This window comes from Pleurodeles waltl, chromosome 2_2 (assembly GCF_031143425.1).
Source record: "Pleurodeles waltl isolate 20211129_DDA chromosome 2_2, aPleWal1.hap1.20221129, whole genome shotgun sequence".
Lineage (NCBI taxonomy): Eukaryota > Metazoa > Chordata > Amphibia > Caudata > Salamandridae > Pleurodeles > Pleurodeles waltl.
In genome coordinates, this window is record NC_090439.1 from 122883667 (window position 1) to 122903691 (window position 20025).

Consider the following 20025-nt stretch of genomic DNA (forward strand, 5'->3'; position numbering starts at 1 on the left):
GCCCACACCATATCTTCAATAGAGCCAGCAATATCATCGCCCCCCACCTCTGTGCCATCATCAACAGCTCCTTTGAGACAGCCACCTTCCCGGGGAGCTGGAAACACGCGGATGTCAAAGCCCTGTTGAAGAAACCCAAGGCGGACCCAAATGACCCCAAGAATTACCGGCCCACCTCCCTCCTCCCCTTCCCAGCAAAGGTCATCGAGAAAATCGTGAGCAGCCAACTAACCCGCTTCCTGGAAGACAACAAGGCACTCAACACCTCCCAATCTGGATTCCGCAAAAACCACAGCACTGAGACCGCACTCATCGCTGCTATGGATGACATCAGGACCATGCTCGACGAAGGCGAAACGGCAGCGCTCATCCTCCTGGACCTCTCTGCAGCCTTCGACACCGTTTGTCACCACACCCTTCGTACATGCCTCCACAATGCTGGGATCCGTGGCAAGGCTCTCAACTGGATCTCTTCATTCCTCTCCGACAGAACCCAGAGAGTCTGCCTTCCGCCTGTTCTGTCGAAGCCTCCATGACCATCTGTGGCGTCCCCCAAGGATGCTCCCTCACGTCTTCAACGTCTTCATGGCCCCACCCACCAACATCGCATGAACCCACCACATCAACATAGTATCCTACGCAGATGACACCCAGCTGATCCTCTCCCTCACGAAAGACCCTACAACCGCTAAAAACAACCTCCACAATGGACTTCACACCATCGCCAACTGGATGGAATCAAGCCGCCTGAATTTAAACACTGACATATCAGAGATCCTCATCTTCGGCACTGACCTCTCAGCTTGGAACGACTCCTGGTGGCCTACCTCCCTAGGAACCGCACCCACACCCACCACTCAACCATGCAACCTAGGATTCATCCTGGACTCAGCACTCAGCATGACTCAGCAGGTCAACGCAATCTCCTCTTCCTGCCACAACACCCTTTGCATGTTCTGCAAGATTTTCAAATGGATTCCCGTTGAAACCAGAAAAACAGTCACTCATGCTCTTGTCAGCAGCCGACTACGGAAACGCACTCTACGTGGGAACTACGGCTAAACTCCAAATAAAAATGCAATGAATCCCAAACGCATCTGCCCGCCTAATTCTTGACGTCCCACGCTGCAACCACATCTCAGGCCACCTCAGAGACCTACACTGGCTACCCGTAACGAAGAGGATCACCTTCAAACTCCTCACCCATGTACACAAAGCCCTCCACTACACTGGTCCGACCTACCTCAACGACAGACTCACCTTCCACACTCCCACCCGCCATCTCCACTCTGTCAGCCTCGCCCTCGCCTCCATCCTCCGCATCTGCCACACCACTGCTGGAGAAAGATCCTTCTCTCACCTCGCCGCCAAGACCTGGAACTCCCTACCACTCCACCTATGCCAGACCCAGGACCTACTGACATTCAGGAAACACCTCAAAACATGGCTATTTGATCACTAGCTCCCCCCCTCCAGCGCCTTGAGACCCTGACGGGTGAGTAGCACGCTTTATAAATCTCTTGATTGATTGATTGGGTATTGAGCAAATAGTTGATAAAGTTACAGAGGCAAAGTATGCTGGTGGTGAGCAGGGACTTTAGTTAAATATTTGGTTCACAGAGTAACCTCACCAACTCAAATCAGAAGTCCCCGCTGTTAATTGAGCTAGTCCAGCAGAACTTTGCCATAAGTTAGAAATGATCAGCAGCTGCAAATCAAATCAAATAATTCATCACAGTTTCAATTTCAATCTTTTGGGAGTTAATCACAAGAGTTGGTGCAAGTTTCAAAGCATTATTTAGCCATTTTTAGTAAGTAAATCTTTATTGATTAGCAGCAAAATTGACCAGCGCCAAAAATAACCAATCAATTGATAATCAATATAAACAGTTAACATCAGAATATGTGCATAAAGTACATTCCATAAATAAAATGTCCCTATTCTAAGCTATGGAGAAGGAGATAGAAGAATTAGTCAGAACCCATAAAGAGCTCTAAATCAAGAGTAGGGCATGACACATTTAGCATGAAGGCCCATATTTATACTTTTTGACGCAAAACTGCGCTAACGCAGTTTTGCGTCAAAAAAATTAGCGACGGCTAACGCCATTCTGAAGCGCCATGCGGGTGCCGTATTTATTGAATGATGTTAGCCGGCATTAGCCGCCGTCGCCGTCTGGTGTGCGTTAAAAAAAACGACGTACACCAGGCAGCGCCTGCGTAGGGGGAAATGGGGCTTGGGCGTCAAGAAATGGGACAAGTCAGGTTGAGGCAATTTTTTCGCCTCAACCCGATTTGCGCCATTTTGTTTTCACTCCCAACCCCCATAGAAATGACTCCTGTCTTAGCAAAGACAGGAGTCATGCCCCCTTGCCCAATGGCCATGCCCAGGGGACTTCTGTCCCCTGGGCATGGTCATTGGGCATAGTGGCATGTAGAGGGGCACAAATCAGGCCCCCCTATGCAACAATTTTTTTTTTTTTTAATCTTACCTGAACTTACCTTAATGTCCCTGGGATGGGTCCCTCCAGCCTTGGGTGTCCTCCTGGGGTGGGCAAGGGTGACAGGGGGTGTCCCTGGGGGCATGGGAGGGCACCTCTGGGCTCCTTCAGAGCCCACAGGTCCTTTAATGCCTGCCTTTTGCAGGCGCTAAAAAACGGCGCAAAAGCGGCCGTACGTCATTTTTTTGGGCCCGCCCACTCCCGGGCGTGAATTTTGCCCGGGAGTATAAATCCGACGCACATGCCTCGGAGTCGATTTTTTAGACGGGAACGCCTACCTTGCATATAATTAACGCAAAGTAGGTGTCCACGCTAAAAAATGACGCTAACTCCATGGACTTTGGCGCTAGACGCGTCTAACGCCAAAGTATAAATATGGAGTTAGTTTTGCGTCGGAATTGCATCAAAAAAAACGACGCAATTCCGGCGCAAAACGGAGTATAAATATGCCCCCAAATCTCAATTATTAATCAAGGCAGAACTTCACATAGAGAGAGGTTCCAGACACTCGGTAGAGTCTCAGGGCAGCATACAGTAGATTCAGGCAGAGAAAATGAAAGGGTCTATCTGAATGAATTGAGAAGTGTAAACAAGGGCTCTGCAGAAAAGTCTTGAGCGTGTCGAGAGAGTCTGCCTATTCCAGAAACATGCATATATATATAGGGTTTCATATCAGTATTTGAAAAAAGTTGTTTCCATCTTTAGTCAGCTCATCTAATCAGCTTGTGATGTCTTCATGGGAACAGGAAAGCTTCTGTCCTCTAAGCAGTCAAAAGACAATAACGTACAGATATTAACATTCAAATGAAACATTATGTCAAACATTTAGTAGAAACCCAGGAGAGTTCCCACCATTAGCTTACCATAATATAAGTACAGTTCATGGTTAGGGCTTTATATTACACCATTAGATCATAAGTTTTTATTCTGTTCTAGCTAACATGACTATTATTTACACAGGAACATTCTGCGGAAATTAAAAGAAACATTTTCATATATTATCATTTTCTATGAAAAACAAGCCCATGGGAAAGTCAAAATCTAACAATTTCTATTCAGTATTTTTTTTCTCAGCACATTTGCATCATTGAAAGTTTAACATTTCACATTCCTGACCTAGGTCAGTTTCAGTAAAAAGACAAATGCAGCCTGCAGCTATTCAAACTAAATACATGTAAATGTGAAAGTCTGTGTTAGCCACTAATAAGGCTCCAGAGGTACAAGTTGCCAGCTTGTCCACTATGTTGAAGGTTTCTAGTCTTTTCATCATTTAATGTTACTCCTACTGCTGGAATAATTGCTCCAAATATGTCTCCCACTCATTGTGTTCCTTCACTAATGTTCCTTGTGTATCTGTTTACAGGTGTCATTATCAAAGTATCTAAACCTCGTATAATATATCTTTGAAAAACGCAAACCTAAAAAACAAATAACCTCCCAACCAGCAGGTAAATTAAATATGCACCCTGCCCACAGGTAAAGTAAACTCCAGGTATAGTTCGATTTACCAAGAACCTCCTAATAGTTCAAATGTGTGCTCACAATTACTACTCCCCACAGGTCTCTTTCTAAGTTGATTTCGTCTTCCAAATGTGCATACTTTCCCCTTATGTCTCCTCTCTAATTTTACATTTGAATGAAACATTTTTTTTCTGTGTTGACCTTCTTCCTTTTTCTAAACAATGTTCAAAAAATCCTCAATCTGATTGGTACTGTGTGCAAAGTGTGTTCTCCTTTCCTGATAAAAGTTTTCTCTAGTGGACTCGTCAAGCAAGTTAGATTTGTTTTATAATCCTTAACAATGTCTATAGGATTGAAAGGTCTAATAATCTTTATTCAATCTCACAACAGTGGATCATAAAAGATACAGCATTAAAAAAAACAGGGAATAAAAGTAAAACCACAAATTCATCCAAATATTTTAACAATTATAAATACAGCTTACAAACATTTAAAAAAATAAGGATTGAACCCTCTTGAACAACATTAAAAATACAGGTGCGCGTTTCCTCATTTTTAAATAAAAGCCATCATATAAAAGTATAAAAACCTTGTAAAAAAATATGAAGAGCACTAAAAGCATACCTATTAAAACCATATAGAAATAGGGGATCAAGGACATATTATGTCCCTAAAATATCAGAGATTTTCAAAGTCTGATTGCACTTTTCAAGAAGGAAACAACTGTGGCTCATGCATCAAAATCTGCTAGCTGCTGCACAAAAATCAGAGCTAATGTGTATTTGCTGAACTTTCTGTTCCATAGCAAGGGCAATAAAAATCGTCTGATGAGGGGGGGATAGTATGTACAAAAGAAAAACAAATGCAAAAGGTTCTCAGGGGACTGCTCATCACACCAGCAAACACAAATATCAGAAAGGGCAAATTGCCCTTGCAGGAAATATAATAACCATCTAATAGATCCTAATCTAAATTGAGTCAATCACATTTGTTCCCACCTGCCCTGAACTAAAACCTAGTAGCGAGCCACCCCCTCAGCCATCTGAAGCATACAATATTTTCTCACAGTTCGCTTCATCACTTCTTTTTCTTCCCTCTGAGCTTGCCAATGCAAAAGGAAACAATCTGTTATCCCAGCAATGACCTTTTTAAAAATGCTTTCTGTTTTTTCCAAATATGGGGCAGCCCAGAGCCCGTATTGTCTCTCTTATATATTGAAGCCAAGTCGAAGGTTGCGGGAGAGACAGTCAAGGATAATTGCCTGATTTAGGTCATCTTCTTTGTTCAACCATAGCGAACACGATAGTGACCGGGGAACAAGATTTTTACATCTTCCACTTGATCTAGGCCTAATTCTAGATGGGAGGCAAAATGTGAGGTGGTCAGAGGAACCCATAAAGTGTGCCTGCAAAATCTATTTTCCTCTACTTGGATACTACTTACATCTACCTTTTCTCCTATACAGAAAGCGATCTAGCCTAGTCCTGATAATGGATGTCCATGTTCATGCATCATCGAACACCAGCCCTAAGTAGAGGTAGTGACTTACTTTCTCAGCTATACTTCCCTCTATGTACAGAGTGCAGGTTTGGGTGAACTTCTGACCACACACCATGATAAACATTTTAGAAAATTAGTCTCCAGGTCAAGTTTTTTCATGAACCTCACAAAGTGGGTGATCACCCGCCTAAGGTCATTTGCTGTCCTAGCCAGAAGTACTAAATCATCCACATACAATTGAGCATGCATTGCTTTATTATCAATACGCAGACCATCTGCCCCAGCCTCAAGCAAAACCCTCTCTAGATCATAAATGTGCAAGAGGAATAATATCAGGGCTAACAAGTAGCCTTGCCGCACAACATGATTAACCTTAAATGAGTTTGTACACTCCCCCAGGGTATCAAACATTACTGAGGCTGAAAGGTCCTAGTGTAAGTGTCTTAAGAAGGAAACCAAGCTTGCCTCACAACCAAGGGAAAATAAAATGTCCCACAGTTTTGATCTATTAACACAATCGAAGGAACACGCTAATTGCATGATTGTCAAGTGGGCACAGCTGCCCTTTGTAAATTTAAACATAGTGACAAGGAGGTGTAAGTTTAGACAGTGATCTACAGTGCTGAGGCCCTTCCTAAACCCATAAACCCATAATGCGCTGGAGATGGAACACTGCTCTCAGTTATCCAAAAAAGGAGAGGATCAAAAATAAGTCTCTCGTCTGGTCCAGGAGCTTTCTGGTAGGGACTGTTGTGAATGGCTTTTGAAACCTCTTCAATAGAGAAATAAATGTTCAAAGGTAACGGGCAATATTCCAGCCCCACTTCAGGGTTTGCAGAATTGGAGAGGTACATTTTTGAGAAATGATCTATCCAGGCATAAGAACCAATTTGGATACTGACTGTACCAGGAGGGAACTGAGGTGCAAGACCAGCTCAGACAACCCTCAGAAATACCTGTGGATCTATATTTTGGCAAACATTTACAAAGTTTTCCTTTTTCTTATCCTTGAGTTCTCGCTTCCTTATTTTACCACTAGGTTGTTAGCTTTCCTACAGGCAGATATTACATCCTGATTCCTAGGGTTTAGCTTCAGGACCTTATGTAGCCTATCATTTGCTAATCTACAATCTTTAAGAAACCATAACTTGTTACAAGATTGATGTCTCCCAATGGGCCTAGTCAGCACATCTTTTATGCGGGATGCCAATTCACTAAAACTGCTTAATATAGCACTTGACCCTGCCACTTCTGTGAGACAGCTGTTTACTAAATCCTCACAATCATTAGGAATCTGGTTATTTACTGAATTAAGGCCAGCAGAATGCCACACCCACCAATGTTCTACATCTTTGGGAAATAGTACCTGACAACTTCTGCTATGACTCTCTGGGCCATTATGAGCAAAAATTGATTTGGAGGACTAGGGGTTGTGATCGCTATAAACAGTTGGAAGAACTCCCATCACTTGTTGGTGGGTACAAATTCTTTGAAATAAAAAGATAATCAGTAATTAAACCATAACCCCTGCCAATAGATGTTTTCAAGTGAGGGGCCTCAGATTGCACTTTCTAGAACATGAGATACCACAAATGTATGCAAAAGATACCCTCTAACATCCATGTCATCCTGACTTAATTTATCTGAACAGGGATCAAAAGTTAGGGGAAAAAATGGCATACTGCCTACTTTAAGATTAAAATTGCTAGATAAGAGAAGATTTAGCACTTTATCCAAACTTAGGGGGTCATTACAACATTGGCGGTATAAGGCACTTACCGCCGTGCAGAAGACCGCCAATACACCGTCGCGGCCGCGGTAGACCGCCACAGCTATTATGACACACATCACGGAATCCGCCGAAATTCAGACACCCACACAATACTGCCACACCAAAAGTCAGCGATAAACATGCGGAAACAAATCCTCCACCTCCATGCCAACAGAAACACGCCCATGCTATTACGACCCACGAATCCACGCAGCGGTCTTTCAACCGCGGTATTCCATTGGCGGTACACACCGCTGCGCTCAAAATACACACACAGCTCCAAAACACCGCCACATTGGACAATTCCAAATACACACACCTGATACACATACAAACAACACTCGCACACACCCAACACAATATAAAACACACACCCACATCACCCACAAACCCCTACGACCCAAAATTAGAGAGAAGGCCAGAGAGAGACAGCACAGAATAGAGAACCCCATCACACAGAGGCACACTACACCATCACCCACACAACATCCACGCACAAAACACCACATACCACTACACTCACCACACTCATCACCACATACACCACCTCACACATCACACACACCACCCCATGGCACGCCAAAGACACCCCGGCTTTTCCGGAGAGGAGCTCAGGGTCATGGTGGAGGAAATCCTACGGGTAGAGCCACAGCTATTTGGCTCAAAGGTACAGCACACATCCATAGCCAAGAAGATGGAGCTATGGCAAAGAATAGTCGACAGGGTCAACGCTGTGGGACAGCATCCAAGAAATAGGGAGGACATCAGGAAGAGGTGGAATGACCTACGGGGGAAGATGCGTTCCACGGTATCCAGGCACCACATCGCGGTTCAGCGGACTGGCAGCGGACCCCCACCTCCTCCCCCACAACTAACAACATGGGAGGAGCAAGTCTTGTCCATCTTGCATCCTGAGGGCCTCGCAGGAGTCGTTGGAGGAACGGACACTGGTAAGTCAAATCTTAACTATCATATCCCCCACCTTACCTGCATGCTATCACACACCCCCACCCTCACACCCTCCCCTATCACCCTAACTCCTCACTAATGTACCCATAACACCAACCACCCATCCCAACCCCAAGACCTGAATGACACAACTAAGCATGGATACCCATCACTAAAGCATGTCCACTGCACATACACAGAACACCCGCCAACCATCAGCACACAAGCCCCCACACAGGAATGCCTGCACTGGTGTACACGCACACCCAACCATTGCACACCATGAAACAAACACATGCAATAATCATGTACTTATACCCCCGCAGGAACCCGAAGGAACGTCACCACACCAGAGGGTCCAGACAACACCACTCCACCCCCAGAAGAGGCCCACAGTGACGAGAGCAGCTCTGCCCTACTGGATCTTGATGACCAGCCCGGACCATCGTGGGCTTCAGGACAGTCGGTTCCCCTTGCCCAGCCCAACATCGAACTTCCACCCTCTGGTAACACCAGCACAGCACCCACCCAGCGGGCCCATACCTCCCTACCCAGGACAGGTCAATCAGCGGTGTGTCCACCACTACAGGGCACCCAGGCTAACCCAACACCCCAACAACAACAGGGACCTGGGGGCAGTGGTAGTTGGTACATGGTCCAGGGGACGGAGGCACAGGAACACAGGGGAACTGGGAGGGCTGCTGTGCGACAGAGGGAGGACAGGCCAAGGGAACCTACTCTCAACGAGGCCCTCTCCTCCATCATGGGAGCATACCACCACTCCCAGGAGACGATGGCAACGGTCCTGGAGAAGTTGCAGGAGACCCTGCGTCTGCAGGAGGAGCAGTATTTGGGGTTCAGGGAGGAGCTCAGGACCATCGGCTCCGCCCTGGGCACCATTGTAGGGGTGCTGACGGACATTCAAAAGAACTTGAGGGACACCGTGGCACTCCAAGTGGCCCCTGACACTAGCCAGGACAATGAAATGCCCACCACCTCCGCCGGCGCTAGTGGACAGGACGCCCCGCCACAGGACCAACACACCAGCACCCCACCCCCTGCAGACGGACAACCACCACGAAAGCGGTCCCTGAGATCTAGGAACAGGACAGAGCAACATGGCAAGACCCCCGCCAGGAAATAAGACCACCCTGATTGTCCCCCCACTGTACCACTTTGTTACCCTGTCCAAATCGGAACTGCCCCAGCTCCACTTCCAATGGCCAGATGTGCAATGTACCTGTGAGACTAATCGACTGGACTTTGCCATGGACATTCTTCCACCATAACCCGTCCCCATTTCACAACCCCCCTTCATTGTTATGCACTTAAATAAACACCCTTGAAACACTAATAAAACTGGAGTCAGTCAATGATTTTGAACTTTGTATTGTCAATTACAGTGTAAAAAATGGTTACCCATTGGAAGGCCAACATACCAATGTCATACATCACAAGCCTTTCAAGGGTGCAAGCTGTTGACACGTAGGTTACCACATTTGTGAAACTGAAATGGAAGGGGACAACTCAGTTAACAAATAGTGAGTGAAATGTAGGTACAGGATAGAGGTAGATGTGTGAAAGTTAATGTTATGTTAAACCTGAAAATGTACTCACCTGTGTCTCACTGGAAATATTGCTGTATGACTGACTCCCTGTTGTCGTTTTCTTCTTCATCAGCTTCATCCTCATCACTGTCCACAGGCTCCACAGGCTCCACCGCTGCTACAACACCGTCATCTGGATCATCCTCCTGCAGAAAAGGCACCTGGTGTCGCAATGCCAAATTATGGAGCATGGAGCAGGCGATGATGATGTCGCACACCTTCTTCGGTGAGTAGAATAGGGACCCATCTGTCATATGGAGGCACCTGAACCTCGCCTTCAGGAGGCCGAAGGTGCGTTCAATCACCCTCCTAGTCCGCCCATGGGCATCATTGTACCGTTCCTCTGCCCTGGTCCTGGGATTCCTCACTGGGGTCAATAGCCAGGACAGGTTGGGGTAACCAGAGTCCCCCAATAGCCATACACGGTGCCTCTGGAGTTGACCCATCATATCAGGGATGCTGCTATTCCGCAGGATGTAGGCGTCATGCACTGAGCCAGGGAACATAGCATTTACCTGCAAGATATACTGGTCTGCCAAACAGACCATCTGGACATTCATCGAATGATAACTCTTCCTGTTCCTGTAGACCTGTTCACTCCTGCGGGGGGACCAGAGCTACATGGGTCCCATCAATGGCACCTATGACGTTGGGGATATGTCCAAGGGCATAGAAGTCACCTTTCACTGTAGGTAAATCCTCCACCTGAGGGAATATGATGTATCTCCTTACGTGTTTCAGCAGGGCAGACAACACTCTGGACAACACGTTGGAAAACATAGGCTGGGACATCCCTGATGCCATGGCCACAGTAGTCTGAAATGACCCACTTGCAATGAAATGGAGCACTGACAGCACCTGCACGTCAGGGGGGATTCCAGTCGGATGGCGGATCGGTGACATCAGGTCTGGCTCCAACTGGGTACATAGTTCCTGGATAGTGGCACGGTCAAACTGGTAGGTGACGATGACATGTCTTTCTTCCATTGTCAACAGGTCCACCAGCGGTGGGTACACTGGAGGATTCCGCCATCTTCTCATATGTCCCAGCTGACGGTGCCTACGAAGGACAACAGCGAAGAACCAGTCATTAATCCTCCAGGTATGTACCCACTGTTACACACAAGACTACACCAGACACAAAACCCTTCCTGTATGTGTGTTGAGTGTAGGCCTAGCTATGTGTGACGCAGTAGTAAATGAAGCCATGTGGGCCCCTGAAATGGCAGCTGCCTGACCTCTTAACTGGGACAATGGGATTGTGGGGTAACTGCGCTGGCGTTGTACACTGTCGCGGTAGGCGGTCGTAGACCGCGGAGCAATGCTGCATTGGTTAACATTGGACCCTATGGGTCCCAGGAGCCAATGAACAGGTGCCCTGGCGGTGATGATGCGCACCGCAGCGGACGTCACCGCCGCGGACGTCACCGCCATTTTCTATCTGTTCACTCACTAGATACCTGACCTTCGACAGGAGAGGACCTACACTGCTAGTGCTGCTGTGACCTCGGTCTGGAAGCGGCGATCGCTGCTGCATCTGGGGAAAGGGCCCCTGCCTTCACTGCACAGGAGTTGGAGAAACTTGTGGATGGGGTCCTCCCCCAGTACACGCTACTCTACGGTCCTCCAGACCAACAGGTTAGTACAGAGGGAGCACGTTGTATGGGCTAGGCATGGGTGGAGAGGGCTGGGTGGAAGAGGGAAGGGGGCAGAGAACATAGAACAGTTATGCATGGGAATGAATGGGCCACATGGCCAGAGTAGGGAGGGGTCCACTCACATTGAAGGTGCAGTTGGTAATGACTGTACCTCTTCCCTTGTGCATGTCATGTAGGTCATCGCCTACCAGAAGAGGGACATTTGGCGTGCCATCGCCAAGGAGGTCCGGATCATGGGGGCCCACCAGAGACAGGGCACCCACTGCCGTAAGAGATGGGAGGACTTTCGCAGCTGCAGCAAGAAGACGGCAGAGGCTCAGCTGGGGATGGCCTCCCAACGTGGGAGGGGTGCCCTTCGCACCATGACCCCCCTGATGTTCCGGATCCTGGCGGTGGCCTACCCGGAGTTGGATGGGTGCTTGAGGACATCACAGCAGACACAAGGGGGTGAGAACAACCTCATTCTGCGGACTTTGCGTACAGTGGAGGGGTCTGGGTGGGGGAGGTGGGCTGTGGGTGTCCCTAGGCCAGGGCGAATTCGGTAGGCAAGGCCCCCTCCGTAATGTAGGCTGTGTGGCACTCTACCCCACCTCACCAGAGTGCCAAGTTGAGGTATAGTTGCCCCTCTGGCATCCATGTGCACAGATGCCCACCATTGCCATGTAGGCCATATCCCAGAAATTGCATGTGCAGAGGGCAGGAGCACGGCGTAATGCAGGGGGCTGCTGCGTCTGTCTTGTCCGCCAACGGTAGCGGAATGCCATGCACTAAAACTCTCTTTCTTCTGTCTCCCCCCCTTTTCCAGCTCTCCCTGTCCTTTTGTACAACAGCATCATCAGGCGGAGGTACAGTGGCACCGGAGCACGAGGGAGCTGTATCCCACATGGCCATGGAGGGCCACACCACAGACTCTGAATGCACCAGTGGGACGGAGGGCAAGGGGAGATTCACGTCGGCCACCGGATCACCAACCAGTTCGCCGTTGGGAGCTCCCCTGTGGTGGCGGCACCATCTGTGTGCCCCACTTCTACAGGTACAGCAACCACCTCCCGTACCAGCACCGCCCTCCCAGCAGCCCCTCAGCGTTCGCCCCGTGCCCGCTCACCCAGGAGGGTGGGCATCACCTTCGCCCCAGGCACCTCAGGCCCTGCCCCAGTCACCCCTGATGCCCTCAGTGAGGAGGCCATTGACCTCCTCAGGTCTCTCACTGTTGGGCAGTCTACCATTGTGAATGCCATCCAGGGTGTAGAACGAGAGTTGCAACACGGTAATGCATTCCTGGAGGGCATTCATTCTGGTCAGGCTGTCCTTCAGCGAACCTTGCAATCTCTGGCCTCAGCACTGATGGCAGCCATTGTCCCTGTGTCCAGCCTCCCCCCTCCAACTTCCTCCACCCAGACACAATCTCCTGTACCCCAGCCTATCCCAAGCACACCTACAGACCAGCATGCACACAAGTCAACACACACAAGTAGCTCAAGCAAACATAGGCACCACACACACCACAGGCACTCATGCAAGCCTCGCCCACATACAGACACAGCAACATCCACTGTCTCCACTGTGTCCCCCTCCTCCTCTTCTCCCTCCTCCCTCCCAGTCTCGTCTACACACACACCTGCATGCACCACATCTAAAGGCACTAGGAGTCGCACCAGGACACCCAGCACCACAAGCCGCTCACCTGCACTCACCACCTCCACTGCCATTTACACGTCTCCTGTGTCCTCTCCCTGTGTGTCTGTGATGCCCCCTCCCAAAGTACACAAACGCCGGCAATCACTCACCCAACATCCATCCACATCAGGACAGCCTCCAGTACCTGCACCTGCACCCAAAACACCTAAAGTGACACCCCCTACAACCACCTCCTCTTCCTCCACTCCCAGACCCCCTCCAGCTACCCATCCCAGTGTTCGTCAGAAACTGTCCCTATGTCAAATTGACCTTTTTGCCCCCACCCCCCCCCTCCAATTCATCAGTCCCGTCGTAGCGCCTCAGCCAAAAAGCCTCCAATACCAGTGGTGCCTGTTCAAGGTTTGTGGAGTGCACCGGCCACCAGGGCAGGCAGTAGGACCCGGAGCCAAGGCACTGGCAGCCCACCCCCTGTAAAGGCTCTAAAATTGGAGAGTAGACGACGGGACCGTGTTAAGGCTCCTGGTGGGACAACAAGTGACATGGGTTAGAAGGGGATTGTTGAGTCAGATGTAACTCCAACAAAGGTGGGGAAGGTCCAGAGGAAGTCTGCCCAGCCTGTTGTGAGTGTCACAGCGGAGAAGTGCGCCATAATTTCCGGCGGTCCAGACACAACCGCCAGCACCGTCGTCACTGGTCCAGAGACCACCGCCACTGCCGGAGTCACAGCCCAGGAGGGCCCAAGTATCGTCACTGGTCCAGAGACCACCGCCAGAGTCACAGCCCAGGAGGGCCCAAGTATCGTCACTGGTCCGGAGACCACCGCCAGAGTACCAGCCCAGGAGGGCCCAAGTATCGTCACTGGTCCGAAGACAACCGCCTGAGTCACAGCCCAGGAGGGCCCAAGTATCGTCACTGGTCCGGAGACCATCGCCACCGCCGGAGTCACAGCCCAGGAGGGCCCAAGTATCGTCACTGGTCCAGAAACCACCGCCAGAGTCACAGCCCAGGAGGGCCCAAGTATTGTCACTGGTCCTGAAACCTCCGCCGGAGTCACAGCCCAGGTGGGGCCCAGATGCCACCCACCAATGCTCATTGTAGAGAACGTCATGCCACCCACCAATGCCCATTGGAGAGAACGTCATGCCACACACCAATGCCCACTGTAGAGATCGTCATGCCACACACCAATGTCCATATCAGAACCGCCATGGCAAAGCACTGCTGAACAGTCCATAGACCGCCATGGCAAAGCACCGCTGAACAGTCCAGAACCGCCATGGTAAAGCACCGCTGAACAGGGCAAAGCCCGCCATGGCAAAGCACCGCTGAACAGTCCAGAACCGCCAGGCAAAGCACCGCTGAACAGTCCATAGACCGCCATGGCAAAGCACCGCTGAACAGGGCAAAGACCGCCATGGCAAAGCACCGCTGAACAGTCCAGAACCACCATGGCAAAGCACCGCTGAACAGGGCAAATACCGCCATTTCAAAGCACTGCTGAACAGGGCAAAGACTGCCATGGCAAAGCACTGCTGAACAGTCCATAGACCGTCATGGCAAAGCACCGCTGAACAGGGCAAAGACCGCCATGGCAAAGCACCGCTGAACAGGGCAAAGACCGCCATGGCAAAGCAGCGCTGAACAGGGCAAAGACCGCCATGGCAAAGCACCGCTGAACAGGGCATGCATCATGTAGGAATGAAAAGGCCGCCACATCAGGCATCCTTCTCCCATGTGCAGCTGGGACTGTGACCGGACATGAACTTTCACGGGGAGACTCATCCAGTCTGGGCACCAGTCCCTCCCAGTACCAGTAGAGAACTGCATCTACTTGAGAGACTGTGGCTTTGCACTCCCCAGGATGGCACAGTGGGCAACCCACCCATTGTAGACTTGAGAGACTGTGGCCTTGCACTCCCCAGGATGGCACAGTGGGCAACCCACCCACTGTATAGGCTTGAGGGACTGTGGCCTTGCACTCCCCAGGATGGCACAGTGGGCAAACCACCCACTGTAGAGACTTGTGAGACTGTGGCTTTGCACTCCCCAGGATGGCACAGTGGGCAACCCACCCACTGTATAGACTTGAGAGACTGTGGCTTTGGACTCCCCAGGATACATCAATGGGCATGGAGCCCTGTCGTGGATCTGGCTTTGCATTCATCTGGCTGAGGTGCCCCCCCTTCCCTTCCCCCTGAGGTGTCTGTAGTGTTTCTATCTGATGCCCCGGCAGTGTTCTCTCCGATTTTGGTCAGGTATAGTTTGTGGGCCTCACCCATGCATTTTTGGACTGTTGGTGCACGGACATTGTTGTGTACATATCTGCACTACTTCTCGGATTGTATGTGTAAATAAGAGTGATTTTGAGATATATATAGCTGTATATTTTTGTATGACATGTATATTGGCACATTACAATGTTTGACCAAATTTCGCAGTGTCTTTTCATTCTTACGGGGGGATTGTGGGTTGTTACTGTGATTTTTGTGAATGTATTGGTGTGTATGTTGTAATATGCGAGGGTGGGGGTGGGGGTGTTTGGTGGGTGTCCCCCTAACTTTTGCCTCCCCCATGTTGTACATGCAGTACTCACCGGTGTCTTCGGCGCCTACGTAGCTGTTGGTCGTAGAGGAGCAGGAAGACAAGGGCAGGTAGGATTTGTAATTCGGCCTCCATGGTGTCCTCCTTCCTCGTGGAGTATGTTGAGGTGAGCGTTTTCCCATAGCAAAAGCTGTTTCCGCCGTGTTTTTATGCACAGTGAATCCGCCCCGGATTGGCGGGTTGTAATAGTGTGGGTGGTAAATTGTCTCCCGCCTGTCTGTTGGCGGTGACCGCCGCAATGCCTGTCTGTACCGCCGTGGCGGACGGTGTGTTAAAGTGGCTGTCTTTGTTGGCGGTTACCGCCAGGGTCATAATTCCCTTTTTTTGTCCGCCGCCCTGTTTGCGGGATTTCCGCAGCTTTAACACCGTCCGCCAGGGTTGTAATGACCACCTTTGGCCCTCATTACCACCCTGGCGGTCAGTGATAAAGCAGCAGTAATACTGCCAACAAGCCAGCGGTAAAAAAAATGGAATTATGACCATGGCGGTAACTGCCAGCACAGACAGCCACTTTAACACACCGACCGCAACGGCAGTAGCAACAAGCACTGTGGCGTTAACAGCCAACAGCCAAGCAGAAGGCAATGTACTGCCCACAGTATTACAACTGGCCTATCCACCACCTTTTTCGGGGCGGTACAAACGACATCAAATGCACGAAAGAAACAGAACACGGAAGGCAAAGGACTCACCTCTGGAGACTCAAGGAAGAACCACAATGCCATGGAGCCTGAACTGCAGATCTTCCCCATGGTGGTCTACCTCCTCCTACACCAGGAATACCAACACCGGCGATGACGACCACAGTGAGTAGTGCCGCCTAGCACACAGGGGAGGGAGGAGGCAAAAGAGAGTGACACACACACGCAACACCCCCACCCCCAACACCATCTCACACAGATGCAGTAACATTACATATTCACCCTGTACCTCTCAGGAATAATGGAAGGACAAAATGATTTGAAGAAAGTGAGTGTAATACAATAAAATACTAGAAATACGTCCTCAAAAATCAAAACAGTATTTACAGATATACAAATGGAGGGACACTGCCCAGTCCATAATGTCCGTGGGCCACAGGGCCATATCACATAGGCCAAGGCCCCACTTGACTCCTGCCTCAACACGGAGAGAACACTGCTGGGACATCAGGTCAAAAATACACAGGCACCTCGGGGGAAGGGGAAGGAGGGCACCTCAGCCAGAAGATGGTACAACACCACTGCTCCTGGAGGGGTCTACGTGCCCTCTGCGATGTACAGGGGAGTGCAAAGCCACAGTCTCTCAAGTGGGTGGTTTGCCCACTTGCTGGTCCTGGGAGTGTGAGGCCACAGTCTCTCAAGTGGGTGGTTTGCCCACTGCTTGGTCCTGGGGAGTGCAACGCCACAGTCTCTCAAGTGGGTGGTTTGCCCACTGCTTGCTCCTGGGGAGTGCAAGGCCACAGTCTCTAGTAGATGTCTTCTTCCACTGGTTCTGGAGGAGGCCTTGTGCCCAGTGTGCTTCATCCTGGCAAGGAGGGGGTGAGTGGATGCCTTCTGCCACTGGTTCTGGGGGGCCTTGTGCCCTGTGTGCTTCATCCTGGCAAGGAAGGGGTGACTGGATGCCTTCTTCCACTGGTTCTGGAGAGGGCCTTGTGCCCTATGTGCTTCATCCTGGCAAGGAGGGGGTGAGTGGATGCCTTCTTCCACTGGTTCTGGAGGGGGCCTGTGGTATTGTGTTAAGAATAAGTAAGGAAAAAATAACTTTCATGTATTTAAAATGTATCATATTACTTGTGTAATTGTAGTTCATTGTTTTACTCTTTGTTTATTTGTAACATGTTACTTGGTTTCTTCCGGCCGCCCCTGCTCCATCAATGGGACTGTTTAGAATGTTGGTCAGGACAGTTGGAGAAGGAGCAGAGCAGGAGTGGCTGGAGTTTCCTTTTCTGAGTGGAGAATTATTCTTCAATAAATACGGATTACTGTTTCCTGGTTTCCTGCATCCAAATTACTTCAATTTTGGCGACGAGGGTTAAGACTTTCAGTCTGGAGGACCACGTGTCAGATTTTATTCCACAACAGCTGCCATTGTAAGTAGAGAGCTATTAGAGACCGGTTTTGGCTGCCTGCCAACGTTCCACGCGTCAGATTTTATTTCACCGGTACATGGAAACTCCAGCACTGAACATTATTGATTTTATTCGGGCTCCGTGTGTGTCAATTACTTGTGCAAGGAAGGACTGCTTTGGCTGTCTGCCAACGTTTCCTCTCAGATCGACACTAACGTTGCTAGGCAACACTTCGTGTCTCTACTGGCTGCTTGCCAAAGCTTCTCCGACACAGAAAAGGATTGCTGTGTGTGTCAATTACTTGCGCAAAGAAGTGTGAGATAATTTGTTTACCAAGAGAGCTATTACTGGACTGCTTTGGCTGCTTGCCAACGTTTCCTCTCAGATCGACACTAACGTTGCTAGGCAACACTTCGTGTCTCTACTGGCTGCTTGCCAAAGCTTCTCCAGCACAGAAAAGGATTGCTGTGTGTGTCAATTACTTGTGCAAAGAAGTGTGAGATAATTTGTTTACCAAGAGAGCTATTACAGGACTGCTTTGGCTGCTTTGGCTGCCTGCCAACGTTTCCTCTCAGATCGACACTAAGGTTTCTAGGCAACACTTCGTGTCTCTACTGGCTGCTTGCCAAAGTTTCTCCGACACATTTTATTTGGCTGCTTGCCAAGGATTCTCCGGCACAGAAAGGATTGCTGTGTGTATTTTGTTTGGCTGCTTGCCAAGGCTTAGCTAAGAGCATATTTTTTAAGGATTGATTTTTATATACAATCTGCAGTTTCTTTTGCTTAATTGTTTATTTAAGCATTTTAAACATTTTGAAGAAAGGTTTTTTATTTTACTTTTTGTTCTATTTTTCTTTTTTTTGGGAGAATTATTGGTAAAGAGGCATACATGTTTGAAGGGATTGGAGTTTTTTTTAAATAAATTATATTATTGTTTGAAGAAGAAAGCATGCAGAACATTGCACCACCTCCATTTTTTTTGCCTTTGCCTGGTGAACCATCTATACCGTGGTGGAAGAAGGTCTTTCTAACATACATTCGTGTTTGTGGAAGCAATTTGTCTGCAGACCGGAAGACTTCTGTTCTTCAACACTGTCTTGGGGCAGAAGGACAGGAGATTTTGGAGAATTTACCTGTTATCAATTCGTCAGATGGTGGAGAAGGGGACACAAACTTGAATGAGTTTGAGTCAACATTACTCAGATTAGATAGGCACTTTTTACCAAAAGTGTCAATTATATTACAGAGATTTTACTTTGGAAAATGTAAACAGGGTGAAACTGAGACAGTAGAAGATTTCGTAACAATTCTTCGCAAATTGGCGGCCCAGTGTAAGTTTGGTGACACTGTAGAGGAACGTATTAGAGACCAATTTATGTTGGAGTGCAGAAGCGACAAGATAAGAGAGGCCTTGTGGTCCAAAGGTGATCCAAATTTGGAAGAGGTTTTAATGGTCGCAAAACAAATTGAACATTCAGAACTCTGCGTGGAAGATTTAAGAAAATCCAAGACTACGTTAAAGTCTGTTCAGATTGTTGAGACAAGGTTGCCAACTAAAAAACACCCTGGTCCGTCGAAAACTAAACTGTTATGTTATAGATGTAATTCATCATCACACTTAGCCAATAGCAAAGATTGCCCAGCCTTTAAGGTGTTATGTAAAAAATGTGGTAAAAAAGGGCACTTTGCTAGGTGTTGTAAGTCTGGAGATAAAGGGGTGGTGAAGTTGAATGAAGTTGGTGATGGGGGCAGTGATGATAATGATGAAGAAAGATCATTCATTTTACAAGTTGTAAATGATGTAAACTGTATTGCTAAGGTACGATGTGAATATCCTATTGATGTGGTTGATGTTAATGGGGTCAAGGTTTCCATGATGATGGATTCAGGTGCAAAATTGACTCTGATTTCACAGTCAGACTTTTTAAAACATTTTGAGAACAAGATTACTCTTCAACCTCCAGATATTTTGCCTTTTAGTTATGGGGGAAAACCTATTGAGTTGAGAGGATATTTTGAAGCTAAGATCATGTTCAAAGGGAATACCATTGAAGGGAAGATTTATGTTCCCATAGTAGGAAATACCATTTTGGGTTGGCCCCATCAGAAATTACTTAATATTGTATTGAACCCTAATGCAGTTCCACAAGTTCAGGTTCAAAAGGTCTGCTCTGGTAGTGATGATCTTATGAATGAATTTCCTGAAGTTTTTTCCGGTAAGATTGGGTGTGTAAAAGGATACAAGCACCGCATTGTGTTGAAAAAAGAAGCTATTCCTATAGCATGTAAG